Below are 16,894 nucleotides of genomic sequence, written 5' to 3'. Positions count from 1 at the left end.
CACCCGTACTCATGGTATCATTAACCGGTCTATGAATAATATTCATAGACCCAAACAAATTTACCTTGCCACTCGACACCCTCTTCCTCAACCTATTGAGCCTACATGTGTGTCTCAAGCCTTGAAAGATCCCAAGTGGAGGCATGCTATGTCCGAAGAGTTCACTGCGTCGATTAAACATGGTACATGGGAGCTAGTTCCACTACGCTCTACAATCAAACTCGTTGGCCACAAATGGGTTTTCCGTATTCAACGGAATCTTGATGGTAGTATTTCTCATTATAAAACCCGGTTAGTGGCCAAAGGTTTTCATCAACGGCCTAGCTTTGACTATAATGAGACGTTCGGCCCTGTTGTGAAGACAGTAACTATTCGGGTTGTCCTCTCCATTGCTGTTTAGAAAAATTGGCCCCTTTGCAGCTGGATGTTAATAATGCGTTTCTCAATGGCCGCCTTCAGGAGGATGTATTCATGGTTCAACCTCCGTGTTTTATTGATCCTAATCTGCCTTCTTATGTTTGCAGGTTAAAGCGGTCTCTATATGGCTTGAAACAAGCATCTCGTGCTTGGTATCAAGAACTGAGTACGTGTCTCCTTCAACTCAGTTTTCAACAGTCTAAATCCGATTCTTCTCTGTTTATCTACACGAGTGCTGATATTATTCTCTATTTTTTGGTATATGTGAATGATCTCTTAATAACTTGGAGTAACTCTGCTGCTATTTCTAAGGTTATTCAATAGCTCGATCATCAGTTTTCTCTGGAGGATCTTAGTCCCTTGCATTTCTTTCTTGGTGTTGAGGTGATTTCAGTTCCCCATGGACTATTCCTCTCCCAACAAAAGTATACTCGGAATCTTCTTTCTCGCACTAAGATGGATGGTACTAAGGCAGCAATGACTCCATTTGCCACAAAGGATCTTCTTCAGCTCCACGATGGCTCTTCTCTTACTAATCCGACTGAATTCCTCCGAGTTATAGGAGCTCTTTAATATCTCTCTCTAACTCAGCCTGACATTGTCTTCTCGATCAATAAACTGACTCAGTTCATGCATAAACCATCTCAACCCCATTGGAACGCTGCCAAGCATATTCTATGGTACTTGAAGGGTACTCTTCATCATGGCATCCTCCTCAAGCGCACTAGGAATCTCACTCTTAAAGGATTTTCGAATGTTGATTGGGCCGGTGATAGGGATACCAAATCCTCCACCTTTCCCTATCTTATTTTTCTAGGTGATTGTCCCATTTCATGGAACACGCGCAAGCAGCGTGCTGTGGCTCGTTCCTCCATTAAGGCGGAATATTAGGCTCTTGCTTCAGCCACCTCCGAGTTTGTTTGGATTCACTCATTGTTTCAAGAACCTGGTATTCCGATTCCTAAGCCCCCACATCTATTTTGTGATTATATTGGTGCTACCCAGTTGAGTCTTAATCCTGTTATGCATTCACGAATGAAGCATATTGTTATTGATCTTCATTTCGTTCGTGATCTGGTTACAAAAGGTTTGCTGCAAGTCTCTCATGTTAGCACCCATGATCAACTTGCCGACCTCTTAACTAAGGCTCTATCCCATCACAAATTTCACTTTCCAAGCTCCAAGTTAACTGATGGCATGCCTATCTTGCGGGGACGTATTAAGGAAATTACTCAGTTTTCCAGCAAACCATCGATGGTTTCAATAATCCATTCGACAGTTGCTTCGACGGATTAAGACTGAATGGTTACTGTGATTAAACCGTCGATGGTTTCACCAAACCGTCGACGGTTACACCTGTTGCTAAATTGCTGAGAATCCTAGTAGTTGAATATTTGCTAATATCCGATTGTATGCGGCAATTTGGGATTCCTCAGTTATATCACTTGAATAGTTGTTTGTATTTGATAGTCTAGGATCTCTTTGATTTGATATTTAAATATTTTTGAATGTGTAACAAACTTACCTTGTACAAGTCCTATATATAGGACATTCTACATCAAATGAAATGCGTCCTGCATTTTCTATAGAAACTAATGCTGCATCGGGTAAGGCCCTATTTAAGGTTAAAGGAGGTGAAGGTCGACAGCACCTAATCGTATAAGAGTAATTACGACAACATGGTTTATCTCCTCATTACCATGTGTCGTTACCACACCCAGACAGGCCTAAGATTTGCACATTTTGAAAACGAGAAGTGGAGTTAAGCTATTCTACTATTGTATGTAATACATAACAAATATACCAAAAACAAGTGATAAATATAAACATATCAAAAGAATAATCAAAAAATATATTTAAAAAAAAAAAAAAACAGATAATATAACATGCTATGCTAGGTATCAAAAAATAGATAAACCAAATTGGCAAGAGCTTCACAAAGTTTGAGATAGAAAACCCAAAAATTCTGAAACAATGATTCTTTCCCTTATTTCACCCAAAGGAATTTTCTTTGTTTCGTTGGTCATTTTTTGGAATTTCTATTTTGGGTTGAGTGTGTGTAGCGGAAATCAGCAATGCTCACGAAAATGGATCACTAGGGAAAAGAAAGAATTACATCCTATTACCCTCTGCATCTAACGAAAAGAAAATAAAATGGTCACCAGGGGAAAAAAAAAGAATTACATCTTATTACCCTAAAGAAAATTTTTTTAGCAAAAAAACTAAACAAAAAAGAGAAATAGTGGTGCACACCAGGTGTCTGCCTTCTACCTTCATTTCAAATTCTCTTTCTTCCATAATCTCCACCATACTCCCGCTCATGTTGACCACTTGCTTTTCTTCCATTATGCCCCTCTTCACTCTCAAACACTGAATTTCTGTCTTAGCCTCCTGCCTTTATGTTTAGTATCATCTCGTCTCTTAGTTGCATGGTCCCTCATTTCATACCTAGGACTCCTAGACCAAACACTCTGGGAAAATTGACTTTCACTAGGTGTGGGAGGATCCTTCAGGTCAGAAGCAAAGTTAGGAAGATATATACAATAATTTGCAGCAAATAACTACCCTAGCTTTAGCTCTATAAGACCCTGCAAGTTGAAAGATAAATAGTATAAGCAAAGTGTTCGAGGAAGATAACAACAACAATTTTCATTGTCAAATTAAAAAAAAAAAAAAAAAAGCGCAGCCCGGTGCACAAAGCTCCCGCGTATGCGGGGTCCAATGAAGGGAAGGACCACAATGGGTCTATAGTATGCAGCCTTACCTTGCATTTTTGCAAGAGACTGTTTCCACACCTCGAACCCATGACCTCCAAGTCACACGGCGACAACCTTACCATTGCACCTAAGCTCCCCTTCTCACTGTTAAATTAAAATATAAAAAAATAAATATGATTATTTTAACTATATAAGATATTGCAACATGAATACTAGAAGCAAAGTGAACAATACTAAAAGGCCATGACAATTGTAGCATCAAAATATAATCAGATTAACCAAAAGACACAGCTTTCAAACCCAACCCTTCACTTTGTACTAAACAAATATCGGGCAAATGGTGTCTGAAGTCATCTTAAAGTGATTATAAGCACGAAAGGTTAGTAGCAAACCACAACTCATTTCAACCACATGATAAAAAAGTCAACTAAGTGCATAGAATCGGAAAATTTCCAAACCCATGAAACACAAAGTCTAAGATTCCATCATATAATGTTTCAATAGTTCATAACCATGAATTAGAATTTCAGACAACATACACATGAGGTTAAGTTTTATAAGGCTTATTTTCCCTGTGTTTCAATATTGCTGCCAATCAATATATGCATATATGTGTCTGTTGCATAACTTGCATCATAATATCACTGAAATTCTTTAAGAAAGCATAAAAAAATCCTGAAGTCAGCATATGTTTTAGAAGGACAGAGGTATGATCCACAAACAAAGTCAAACTTTTCGTCTTAGACCAGGGAACACCATATGGATGCCCTGTATGATAAGGATATGGTATGAATTATTTACCCTGGACTAGACAACACAATATGGATACCTCCCATGAACTAATGATATGTTGTGCTATGAATAACCAACCAATTTTATATTTGAACATAGATGGCAAAGATTTTGTTTTCAAGTGTCGATGCTGAGTTTTGGGCCCACATGCCAACGATAGATGACTAAATTAAAAAGAAAAAGCAAAAGAAGGGAGACCGGTCGACCAGATCACCTTTCTGCCAAAGCCGGTTGGCCAGCCCATTTAGAGCGTTCAACTGCCTAAGCTTTTGCTGAATTTTATTTTGAAAACTGAACTAAGTTCGGAACTTTATTTTTATTTTTAAAAAAGGTAAAAAAAATTGAAGTAAAAACCTTTTAAAAAAATTGAGTTTGGGAGTATATTTGTGCATAGGGGAGGCAAATAAATAATTTTTCAAAAGAAATTATTTAATTGGCACCCTATCGACACTCATTAGTGACCGATTGACCAGGTGCAATTTTTCAACATTTTACCAATCTAATAAAAGATGCAAAAATCAACGGCTTTAGTAAAGTTTGCGCTAGGCATCAATAGTCAATTTTTTATCAAACAAACTTTGACCTAAATGAAGACATCAAAACCAAAGAAAATAAAGAAAAAGAAGCAAAAATTGCACTAGGGGCAGTTAACCGGTCCCTTCGAGTAGTCAATTGGCCCTCCCTCCTTTTATTTTTGTTAGCGCCATCTCATAGGCGATTGACCGATCTACCGGAAATTTGAATTTTTTTTTTACTTGTCTTCATGCAATTGGCTAGAGATTTTCGACCTACCACATGTCCCATTGATGCCACATGTCAACCTTCGATATTGGCAATCAATGGTTGGTAGTTATCAATAATTATTTTCAAACTTGAATTTTTGAAATTCAAATTCAAAAATGGCTTTCCCTTCCTTCCATCACAGTTCTATGGAAGGACCTCCTTGAAGAGACTTTAGGGCACGTCCAAGTGGGGTAAAGTGAGGATTTCAAGGCATTTTCGTGGGTTTCAAGAGGGGTTTTCATTTGAAGGAGAGAAAGAAAAGAAATCACAATCCTATTCTTTAGAAAGAGACTTTGGGGGTGTGATTCAAAGTGAGAGGTCTTCCACTTGATCCACAGGGAGTTTTTCTTCAAAGAGGTCAATTTCAAAACCTTTACTTCATTCATTTCCAATCATTACATCAATTTTGACATGTTGAAGCATGATTGTGTTTCTTTGAATGTTATAATTTATACTTCATGATTTTTCTACTTTCCTATGTCAAAAATGCGTGTTAGATGTTGTAGAATATGTTTGTAGCATAACTGCATAGGAAAAAGCATGCTAGAATGTCAAAATATGTTGTTTGTGTTGAATTTCTTCTTCACGTGGTCAACCAGCCTATGCAAGTAGTCGACTGGCCACTCTTCATTTTGAATATGTAGTCATTGGCTACAAGCGGTCGACCGGCCCTTGCATTTGTTCAACCGCTAACTCCCGAGAGTGCTCATTTTGCACCCTCTCTTGCGATTTCAAGTGCCTTAGTGTCTCTACACATAGTATACCATCTCTAATTGATAATGATTGATCTTTTCTTCGGAGTTTTCATGGTTTCTCTACAAAAAATAAATATTTTCATCAAAAACAAATGGATTTGCACGAGTTTTTCTCAAAAATATCGATGTTTTTGCAAAAGTTTTCATGATACTTATAGTCATACACATCCATGAAGTGGTGTTTGGGTGTTATCCAATCTTTCCAAATGATGGTCAAGTCGGCTTTTTGGTTCCTTCCGAAAATTCACACTGTTTTCAAATGATTTTATGGTTTTCCTTCAAAATAAACCAAAATGTATTTAAGAAAATTTAACTTTTTAATAAACCATTCATGATATGGCTGTTAAATGGATTCAAAAGTCTCTTTTCTAGAAGATAACTCAAGGGATTTCAAGTTGGGTTTTATGGTTTTCCTCCCAAAAAAATCAAAATCATACAAATGCCAAATGTTTTCATAAATAACCCAAAAAATGTTTTTAAACTTGAATTAAAAATGTTTCTTGGGAAATACAAATGGCTTGATTCCTCTTTTGAGGATATATAGGCAGTCTACTTTGTAGATACATCTACACCAAACAAAAAACCTAAATCTCCCCTTCATTTCTTCTTCATTTTTCTTTGTTGTTTGTGTATTGTATATGTTAAGTATGTTTGTTTGATTAGGTATTAAAGTAGTAGAACTTTTCACAAGTTCTATGAAAATCTTTTCAAAAAGAGTAAAGATTAAGCATTTTCAAAATGAGTTGTACACACACACACACACAAGGTAAGTACAATACCATTCATGAGAATGGGTATTTTAGGGTGCTAAGGCTTTTAATTCTCAAGAAAGAGAATTTAAAGTGCTACCTTCCCTATGCACAATTACACTCCTGAGCCTAATCTTTTCAAAAGGCTTTCCTGTATTGTGCCTTTTTAAAAAATAAAATAAAGTGACAACTCCGTTTTCAAAGATAAAAAAGGACAAGTTAGACACATCAATGGTTTGGTGGTCTATACTTGTTTGATTTTAAAAAGGTCACCAAATGTTGGTAACCCAAACGAATCCTCAGAACCCGATGCCAACACTAGGTTTTGAATGTTTGGTCAGAAATTGACTATGGACATCAAGCATCAACAGCCAATGGTTGTTGATTCCTAATCTAGGGGAAACTCTGGTCAGGTAGGAATTTTTACTTGCTAATATTAGCTACCATGTAGAACATTGATAGTTAAGCCAACAATGGGATTGTGGATGAAAGGCAGCAGTCAACTATTAAGTAGATTTCACAACAGGGACATTTAGTTCACTTTAAATAATTTTTTTGGAGAAAATAAAATATATTAACGACATAGAAACAAGGTACAAAGGGGGGAGAACAAGATGTCCTCCACAAGAACAAAAGAAAATATATAAACAATTACAAAAGAGGTACCCTCCAATCCCTTTGCTGGTCAGGCATTGATATCCCTAGAAAAATCCGAAAGAATGTGCCCAAAATGAGGCAAGAAACCTAACTCTATCCCGTAGCAAACTAGAAGAAGTTGTGCGGTCCATCAAGATTCTCAAATTCCTCTTGAAAGCACCTCCATAAAGCCCTACCCTTTCTAGATTAAAATCCAGAAAGCACAGTTGTAGGAAAATCTACATGACCCATGGAGCCAAGGAAGAGGTGTGTACTTGTTTCATTGGAGTCATGACGCATGGTGCACATATCAAGATTCATGGCCTTAGAGAGTGTTCAACACTGAAGTAGGTCGTGTGTATTAAGCCTATTGTGAGACAAAATCAAGCTCTTAAAAGGAACCTTAGTCTTCCAAATGATGTGGCTCTAAGGAAAATGACTAGGAAAAAAATTGGAGAAAGAGTTTTAAGGAGGAGAAGGAAAAAGGATTTGGCGAACAAAAGACCACAAGAATCCCCCTCCCAAACTAATCTCATCTCCCCTATTAGACAAAACAAAAGGCAATGTGAAGCATGGTGATGAGCTCATCAACCTCTCTTTCATTGAGATTTCTAAACAAAATGGGAATTTCAAGAAAGAGAGCACCCCACCCCCCAAACAGAAAAAAAAAAAAAAAAAAGGGAAAAGAAAAGAAAGAGCTACTAGGTGCATTGTAAAAAACAGACATCTTAAAAAGACGGCACCATCAACTCCAACAAACTCTCACCAACCCAAACATCCTCCCAAAACCAAACCCTATTGCCACTACCCACTCCAGTGAGAGAAAAATATATATATATATGAGCAATCTAAAACAAACCTCCAAAGGCTTGCATGAAAAACAATGCCATTTCCTCTAGTACCCGCCCATATGGATGGGCCCCATACTTCTTACCACCTTGTGCAATGGGTGAATTAACTTCTTAGGGGAACCTCAATCGCCATTTTCCAATTAGAGAGATTTTTTTTAGAAACTACATTGCCAACTGCCAAGGCCTAGACTCCCTTCCAATTTGGGTCCCTTGACATTCACTCAACTAACCAGGTGATCTCTCTTATTCTCCCCAAAACTGTACTAAAGAAAGTCAAGTGTCAACCTCTCAAGAATCCTAGCGACACTCTTGGGAACTCTAAAAAGATATAAAGAATAAATGGGTATGCTAGATAGAGAGGTGCTAACGACCTCCAAGAGATAAGTACACCCTCTTCCACCCCTTTAACCTCCTTACAACCCTCTAGATCACAGGCACCCAAAAGGTCACAAAATTAGAATTGCCTCGAGGAAAGACCAAGATAAGAAATAAAAATGAAAGCTTATATAGCTGAAAATAAATATGAATTCTCAAAAAATCAATTACAATTTCATGAATGCCCTCTATGTTAAGAAGCATTGATTTCGATTCTTGGATTTGACATTGCATTGAGTTTGGACAAATTTAACAATAAAACCATATTGAGTTTCATTGAATTCCATGCAAATACAAATCAAACTCGAGCTCTGTGCTCACGAAAAAGCATTGACAGTAGTCACATAGACACGAAATGCATCAAAATCACATAAAAACACACATGCAGTTTATGTGAACTTTGAAATTACAACCTGAAATTGTCATAGATCATGCAAGTAATTAGTCTCCACCTTCAAATGTTTTGCAAACACACACATTATTAATTTATTCCAACATATTATAACACTGTATTAAATTTAAACAACTGAAAAATAAATATGAATTCTAAAAAAATCAATTACAAATTTATAAATACTTTTTCCCTATGTTTGGAAAGGCCTTGGATTTGGATTTGTATTGAATTTGGATAAGATGTAATACAAAATTGTGTTAAATTTTGTCAAATCCACCCAAATCCAAATCCAAGATCTGAAATCCATGCTTCCAAACGCAATGTTTGGGTTTGGAGCATTGATTTCAATTCTTGAATTTGAAATTGTCTTTAAGTTTGGTCAAATTTTACAATAAACTATTATTGAGTTTCATTAAATTCCACACAAATATAAATCCTTGACTAACCCTCTACTCCAGAACAAATCATTAACAATAGTTACATAGACACAAGATACACCAAAATCATGCAAAAGTACACATGTAGTTTATGTCAACTTTGAAACAACAACTTGAATGGTAGATCATGCAAGTAATAAGTCTCCGCCTTCAAATGTTTTGCAAACACTTACATAATTAATTTATTCCACCCCTTCCCCGAACCCCGCATATGTGGGAGCTTTGTGCGCCGGGCTGCCCTTTTTTTTATATATTATAACTCTATTTTAAAATTTTTCATTTGATAAGACAATATCAAATCTTTATTTTCTTCATTTTGAATTTAATTATTGATAATTATGAGTAAATATATTCCAAGATCTAAATTTATTAGTGTCGTTAACACATCATATGTTCCACATTGAAAGCTTAACAAAATAAATAAATATAAATAAAGGTATACTTCCATTAATAAAATAACAAATCTAATAATGAGGTAGATCGTAGATATATATATATATAAGTAGCCATAGAAATTTTTTATTCAATTATCATTAGCTGTTACAGAAATTATATTACAAATCTATGAGATGGTTTCAAAATATTAGTCCTTCTATTTATGATGTAGTTTGAAAACAATAATCATGAATAAAGTTATGTTTCCACTAATAAAATTATAAATCTAATTAGGATGGTAGACATGAATTATATTAGCAGTTTGATTAATTTCTAATAATTATTAGCAATTATAGAAATTTTTATTCAATTATCATTGGCTGTTACAAATGTTAATTACAAATTTATGGGGCAACTCAAAATATTAACAATTTTATTAATATGTTAGTTCCATAATATTAATCAATTTCTTAAATTACAAATTCATAAAGCAGCTTCAAATTTCTCAAAGCAGATTTTTTAAAAAATCAACAAAATACTTGAGGTTTCCACCAAATCAGGGTCTACGGAAAATGTTTGAAATATAAAGAAAATGTTGACGGCTTTTTTAGAGACAAAGAGAGCCAAAGAAATGCAAAACACGTGACATTCTAACTCAAATAGAGAGAGAGAGAGAGAGAGAGACAAGAGTTGTTTTGGCACCACAAAGATTTGGGCACTACTGAGATTTGCATGCACACGAGAGAGAGAGAGAGAGAGAGAGGAGGGGAGGCAGCAGAGAAAAAGAGAGGTAATTGCATCCATGATCCAACCCATAATATGCAGTCTGTGACAGTATCTGCATTAGTTTTTGAGAAAAAAAAAAAAATAGAACCATAATTTTAACTTCATCAAAACAAAAAAGGAGCTTAAAAATTAGCCTCTTTCTTGTCAAGGAAATTGGATGAGATGGTGTGAAAAATAAGCTCAGAAAGTATTAAGAACTAGGCTGCTACCAATGAATTTCAACCTGTTCTAGGTCCATTCTGGTTTATTAAAGGGGGGGGCAGCCCGGTGCACAAAGCTCCCGCATATGCGGGGTCCAAGGAAGGGGCGGACCACAGTGGATCTATAGTACGCAGCCTTACCTTGCATTTTTGCAAGAGGCTGTTTCCACATCCTTACCATAATCAACATCAAAGATAAACTGTAGAGATAAACTGCAAAAGTAACTTGGCTTATTTCCTCCCACATCCTTACCATAACTCTACCAGATTTACCACAACGAAGCTATAAACCACTAATAAGATTGAATCAAATCATCATGCTAATATCAATAATGAATTACATGAAGGGCCAGATGATTTTTATTTATCTTTGTGCACTCAGAGGATTGCATTAACTAAACCAGATTCAACCCACACTTGGCTAGTATAATGTGGTCAGTGTACTGCCCTTCCTTGAAAGTGCTCTCACTTTTTTCCAGACAATTTATCAAGCATAAGTTTTATGTTGATTCCACCATGACATGATTTTTCTTTGTTTCACATTTTAAATTTCTAAAACATAATTTTATTTTAAATTTATATGTTTAATACCTTCTTCACTAACTATTAGAACTTTTGAGAACCTCATCAAAGTCCAGAGGTTTTAGGATGAGTAGGAATAAGATAAAATACATGAAATGTAATTTCAGTGACGGAAGGAGGGGTAGTGGAGAGATGATTAAACTAGATAATCAAAACTTGATAATCAAGAAATTATTAGCACTAATACATTTCGATATCTTGGGTCTATTATGCAAGCAAAAGGGGAAATTGAAGAAGATAAAATATATTAAATTAAAGCAGGTTTGGCAAAATGGAGGAGTGCATCAAGCATGTTGTGTGATCATAGAATACCCTTAAAATTAAAAAGTTTTATAAGACAGCTATAAGGCCGGCTATGCTTTATGGTTCAGGTTTCAGAATGTTGAGCAACTAAGAAATAACATGTACAAAAAGTAAAAGTTGTCGAAATGCGAATGTTAAGGCAGATGAGTGGTATAATATTAAAAGATAAACTAAGAAATAAGCATATATGCAATAGTTTAAGCATAGCACCAATCGAAGACTAGATAAGGGAGGGGTGACTTAGATGGTTTGGGCATTTAAAACGTAAGCCGAGTAGAGCACCTGTGAGAAGCAGTGAGTTAGTTATTATTTTTAACATGAAAAGGGATAGGGGTAGGCCTAAAATAACTTGCAATAAGGTAATGCAGAAGGATTTAATAGCCCTTAATCTAGTAGAGGAAAATGCTCTCAATCGGATAAATTGGAGAAAAAGAATTCATATAGCTGACTCCACCTCCTGGGACTTGAGGCTTGTTGTTTTTGTTGTCGTATATCTTTTTACACAATACTCAATTCATTACATTTCTAGACAAATAGAAGAGGTTAGATGGATCGTGCCTAAAAAATGAAAAAGAAAGAGAAAAAAGAGAGGGGGAGGGCTGAATCAATAGCAATACTAATTGCCAACCTAAAGAAACGCAATCATTATCAGTACAGAATATATCATGCTTGAATAATAAAGAGAAATAGAGGCTGAGAGAGGAAGGAGGCAATAGAGAAACTGAAATACTGAATCAATAGCATAATTGATAGGGGTATTGCTCAGTGTTCCTTCATCTAGAAATTAACTTTACAGACTACAGAGTCACAAACATAAACAACGACACTTCAACCATAATCAGTTTAGAATGGACCATGCTTGAATAATAAAGAAACGTAGAGAAAGAAAGAGGGTAGGTGGAGGCAGTAACGAATATGAACCAATAGCATAAATGACAATGGTATTGTCTGGGGTTCCTTCACTCACACATGTACAAAAACACATACAACACACAGAGAGAGAGGATCCTTGATACAGTTTTCAAACTCTAAGAGAACTTTCTCTCAGTAATTTCATCAAACAGTTGGGGAATAATATTTGCTAAATCAGTTCCCTAAAATTTCTTCTGATGATGGTTACAGATTAATATCCTCTGCATATTTCCAACAACTAACATCCAAAAGACGCAAAATGAACCCAGAAAATCAGAATTACTGATTACCAAAAATTCAGATCTCTAATTTCAAAGAGCTCATAGAAAAACTCATGTATTTTGAGAGAAATCAGAAGACAAAAATAAATTGAAAAAAAAAAATGAAACCGTGGGAGTAAATATGTGTGAGCTTTCCAAGAGGGGAAAAAATTAAAGAAGCAAGGAGGAGAAATTAAAGAAATAAAAGTCAAAAAATTGAGCAAACCGAGTTGTAACGGTAGCGACGCCGTTGGTGAAGGAAAGATTCGCGGCAGTGATCGACTCTTTGAGTCTAGACGCGACCTTGAACGGGCTGGCAACTGAATTGGTTCGTATCTAGTTGAAATGCAGATGCAGGTGCGTGCAGCGACTGTGCCTCCGACGGCGCAGAGCCCAACGACTGGAATGGATAACGGCTACGACGGCGAGAGAGCGAGAGGAGCCGCAAGGAGAAAGGAGGCTGAGTTTGTGCACTTGCACGTCACGTGTATTGTACGCATAAAATATATTAGATTTATATTTGAAATTTAAAAATGAATTTTGAGTAGAAACATTTTTTTATTATCCAATTTTTTTTTATTTTTTAAAAATAATTATAAAAAATAAATAAATAAAATTAAAGGCACTGTTATATGTAGTCATAGGATATTAAAAAATAGACCGAACTTAGGGAATTCCCTATACTTAGAAGATATTTTATATTTGAAGTAACAAAAAAGATGAATCATTTTTTAATGAAAATATTTTCTTTTATTGCTAATGAATAATAAATATTTAAAATATGTAAAAAAAGTAAATAATTAAAAAATAAAAATGAAAATCATGGTATTTAATTACAACATTTAGTTTCGACTTTAATTGAGATAAAATTGTAAGTGTTTCTTTCAATAATTCACAATAAACACATTTTTCATAATAGAAATAAAGCAGTCAATGAAAAATAATTAATATCAGTAGAAGGTTCACACTATGCACAGCAAAACAATAACATTTAAAAAACATCTATAAATTAATAATGGCCATGGAATATTCATTTTGGCATTCATAATAAATTAAGTAAAAAATTATGAAATATAATTATTTTGATTGTAATATTAGAGTAAAATGAATTTAATGAAAAATTACAAAAAATTATTGTGGTAATTTAATATTTCAATGTAATAATGTTACCCAAAGAAAACAACACTCTCTTATTGTTAATTTTAGATATTGAAACTATATTAGGCTTATTAATATATATTTGATTAACAGAATTTTATTTTCTTAAAAATATAATCTTTAAAAATAAAGTAGAATACTTAACATTTATATGCACATGAATAGTATTGAATCAATGTATTGGAAGATAATATTTTAAGTGTAAATGAAAATTGTTGTTGCTTGAAAGTCGAACAACCTTCACGAATCGTTCCTTGATTATGACCACCTGAAAAGAAACAAATAATAATGGCTTGGAGAACCCAGGGTGTACCCTGGAGGATTAATCTGATGCTTAAGTAAGGGACTAATGAGAGACTTTTAATTGAAACAGTAGAAAAAGTGAGTATAAGTGAGATGCTTACCTCCTCCTAAAATCCATTTTTGTAGTGGTGGAGGTCAACCCTCCTTTAGCTTGACATTCATGAGGTACCTTTATGTCAAAGACGTTATAAGCAACTCATGGGTTGCAAGTAACTCATGGGCGGTTATGTAAGTCATCAATTGCAATCTCCGTAATTGCACCAGGGATTATTGATTGTTTAGTGGGAGTTATGCGAGACATCAATAGTAGCTCTCTTGTAATCGTACCATTAAGCTTAGAGAGGTTATAGGTAACTTAAGGGCGATTACGTGAGACATAAAATGTTTCCTATCAAATTTGGGTGTATCAATTGCCCCCACCCCCTTCCCCCCAAAACTCTCGAATATTTGAAATAAATTTCTTTTATTCGAGAGTTGTAATTTGAATCGGAACCCGAGTGATTTAGATTAACCGGCTCAATCTGAGTCAATGTGTTTACTTTCGGGCTCACTTCAAGTCGAATTCTACACTACTCGACTCAATCCAAGCTGGAAAGTATGCTCTAAAAAACGTATTTTGACCAATCTAGCCTTATCCGAGTAGTGTTCGTTAGATAAGGCATTACAGGTGAGTCGTGTTCACTCCTTTGTGCCCCATGAGTTGTGTTCATAAAGTGGGCAAGTCTTCAGAGCCACATGAGTTGTACTCAATCAAAGGTGGTTTCGCTTACAACTAGCTCAATTCGAGCTGGTTCTCACATCAATCGGCTCCGTCCAAGTAAACACCAGCTCCATCCTAGTCGAGTCTAGCATGAACACTAGCTCAATCCAAGCCAGTTTCTCCCTGAATTGGCTTTGACCAAGTTGATCAGTATATTTACTTGATCTGTTTTATACTTTTGCTCGATTCGATAAGGATGCTTTGCGATTTTTTAGATTCAACTTTATCTGCCTCATGAGTTGTGCTCAATAGTTCAGACTGGTCTTCAGGCCTCATGTGCTATGCTCATCATTTGGGCCAATTTTTTGGGCCTTATGAGTCATGCTCATTATCTGAGCCAGCTTTCGGGCCTCATGAGGTATGCACATCAATTGGGCCAGTTTTCGAGGCTCATGAGCAATGCTCATCTATTGGGCTAATCTTTGGGTCTCATGAGTTGTGCTCATTAGTTGGGCCACTCTACTGAGCAATTATTAGTCTTTGTTTTGCCTCATGAGTTGTGCTCGTCAAGTGGGCTGGTTTTTGGGCCTTATGAGTGGTGCTCATCTGTTAAGCCAGTCTTCAGGCCTCATGAGTTGTGCTCATCAGTTGGGCTACTTGGTTGAGCATTGCTCAGTCTTTGTTTTGTCTCATGAGTTGTTCTCATCAAGTGGGTTGATCTTCGGGCCTCATGAGCGGTGCTCATCAATTGGGTCCTTCCTTTTCAAGTTGGTTCAACTCCTTCTCGCGATCATCACCTCTTCTAGGTTGATGTATTTCTGGGCACGTGCTATCAGCTCTCCTATATTGATCGAGGACTTCTTCCCTAGTGAACTTAGGAAATCTTCTGGCTAGAGAGTCATTGTGAGGGCTATTATTTCCACTAAGTGATCTAAGTTTCGAATTTTCCAGGGTTGCATTGATGAAATGAGGCATTAATTTCTTTAACGTTTCCCTTTCTCCTTGAACAAGGCTCATCAGATGAGCCGAAGTTTTTGCTATCTTCCAACTGCTAATGAAGTGTCCAGCAAACTCCTTGTTCACTTTTTGAGTCTAATCCCTATTTTGATTATGACAAATCACAGCATCTCATTTGTGCATTGAGTGTTTGAATAGGTTTATGTTTTTGGAAGCATAGATGATCATGAAAAATGGAAGCCAAAGAAGTACCTTAAAGCTCACATCAATTTGCATATTCCATGATCATCAACAGAGTAAAGCATGAAGACTTATGTTACTTTTTAGTTGTAATTGTAATTAGGTTTAAATGTGCATGCATAACTCATGATTTAATTTGAAGCTCACCTATGACGTTAGATTGACCTTAGGAACTCTAATTTTTCATGAAAACCCTTTTATTTAAAATGCTAAACTTATACAAAAGGTTTAAAATGAGTTTGAACTTAAAAGAAGACAAAAATACTTTTTTTATTAAAGGGTCAGTCGACCGGTGTTATAGGCTCAGTCGACCGGACAGTGTAAATGGCCAAAATTCAATTTTATAAAAGGCCTAATCAACCAGCCTTCTAAGCCCAGTCGACTTGTGCATTCTGTTGACTTTTTGAGTCTGTCTCCTGTTTTGATTATGAAAAACCACAGTATCTCATCTGTGTGCTAAGTATATGAACATGTTTACTTTTCTAAGCACAGGTGACAGATGAGAGATGGAAGCCGAGAAGCACGTAAATGAGCACATCTTTCAACATATTCCATGTAATTGCAAAGGAGCGGTGCATGAAGATTGACTTCAATTTCAAGTTGTATTGTATTTTTATATTTCATTTTATCATTCGAGTCTGTAATTATAATCCTTGGTCTGTAATAATTAATGCATATCATCCATGTAGGACTATAAGTTCAAAGAACTTAGACTGACCTTAGGACCCTCACTTCTACATGAAAATTGCCCTATTGTCTTAAAGTTAATAATCATATGAATATGGACAATCTTATAAAAAGAAAAGGACCGAAATGCCCAAATTAACATGTTCAGTCGATCGAACCCTAATACTCAGGGCTCTTCGATCGACCAAACTTCCCTAGGGTTAACAATTTGATCCTTCGGTCGACCGACTTTAAAATGAGCTACAATGCTCTGGTCGACCGAACTGACACTTGGGAGATCCCAACGTCTTGGTCGACCGAACCTTTAGTAGAAAATTGACCTGATCGACCGAATACCCAAGTTCGGTCAACTGAACTCATGTATGGTCAATCGAACCTCGGAGGGTTCAGAATCGTCTTTGGACGATCAACTGAACCTATAGTTCAAAAATCCCCCGGTCGACCGAACTTAGTGAGATGGTCGACCGAACCTTAAAAATGGTCAACCGATCCTCTCGGGTTGTCAAAATTTTTACCAAGTTAAAT

General features: G+C 35.9%; 1 long non-coding RNA gene across 9 annotated transcripts in view; it reads right to left on the bottom strand.

Annotated features, from left to right (window-relative positions):
• The window catches only part of LOC131145102 (uncharacterized), a 35,926-nt gene extending 23,115 nt beyond the window's left edge, over window positions 1-12,811 (bottom strand). For 2 of the 9 annotated variants that reach the window (XR_009133980.1, XR_009133979.1), the window contains exons 1-3: window positions 12,551-12,799; window positions 3,182-3,278; window positions 2,689-3,005 (exon numbers count right to left, since the gene is read on the bottom strand). This is a non-coding gene — a long non-coding RNA (uncharacterized LOC131145102). Of the gene's footprint in view, window positions 1-2,670; window positions 3,006-3,181; window positions 3,279-12,550 lie in introns of all 9 variants that reach the window. The other 7 variants (XR_009133983.1, XR_009133985.1, XR_009133977.1 and 4 more) reach the window with 5 other exon arrangements.
• Window positions 12,812-16,894: the final 4,083 nt, after the last annotated feature.

The sequence above is a fragment of the Malania oleifera genome, chromosome 12, assembly GCF_029873635.1.
Source record: "Malania oleifera isolate guangnan ecotype guangnan chromosome 12, ASM2987363v1, whole genome shotgun sequence".
NCBI lineage: Eukaryota > Viridiplantae > Streptophyta > Magnoliopsida > Santalales > Ximeniaceae > Malania > Malania oleifera.
This window is presented reverse-complemented; position numbering and strand designations above follow the sequence as displayed.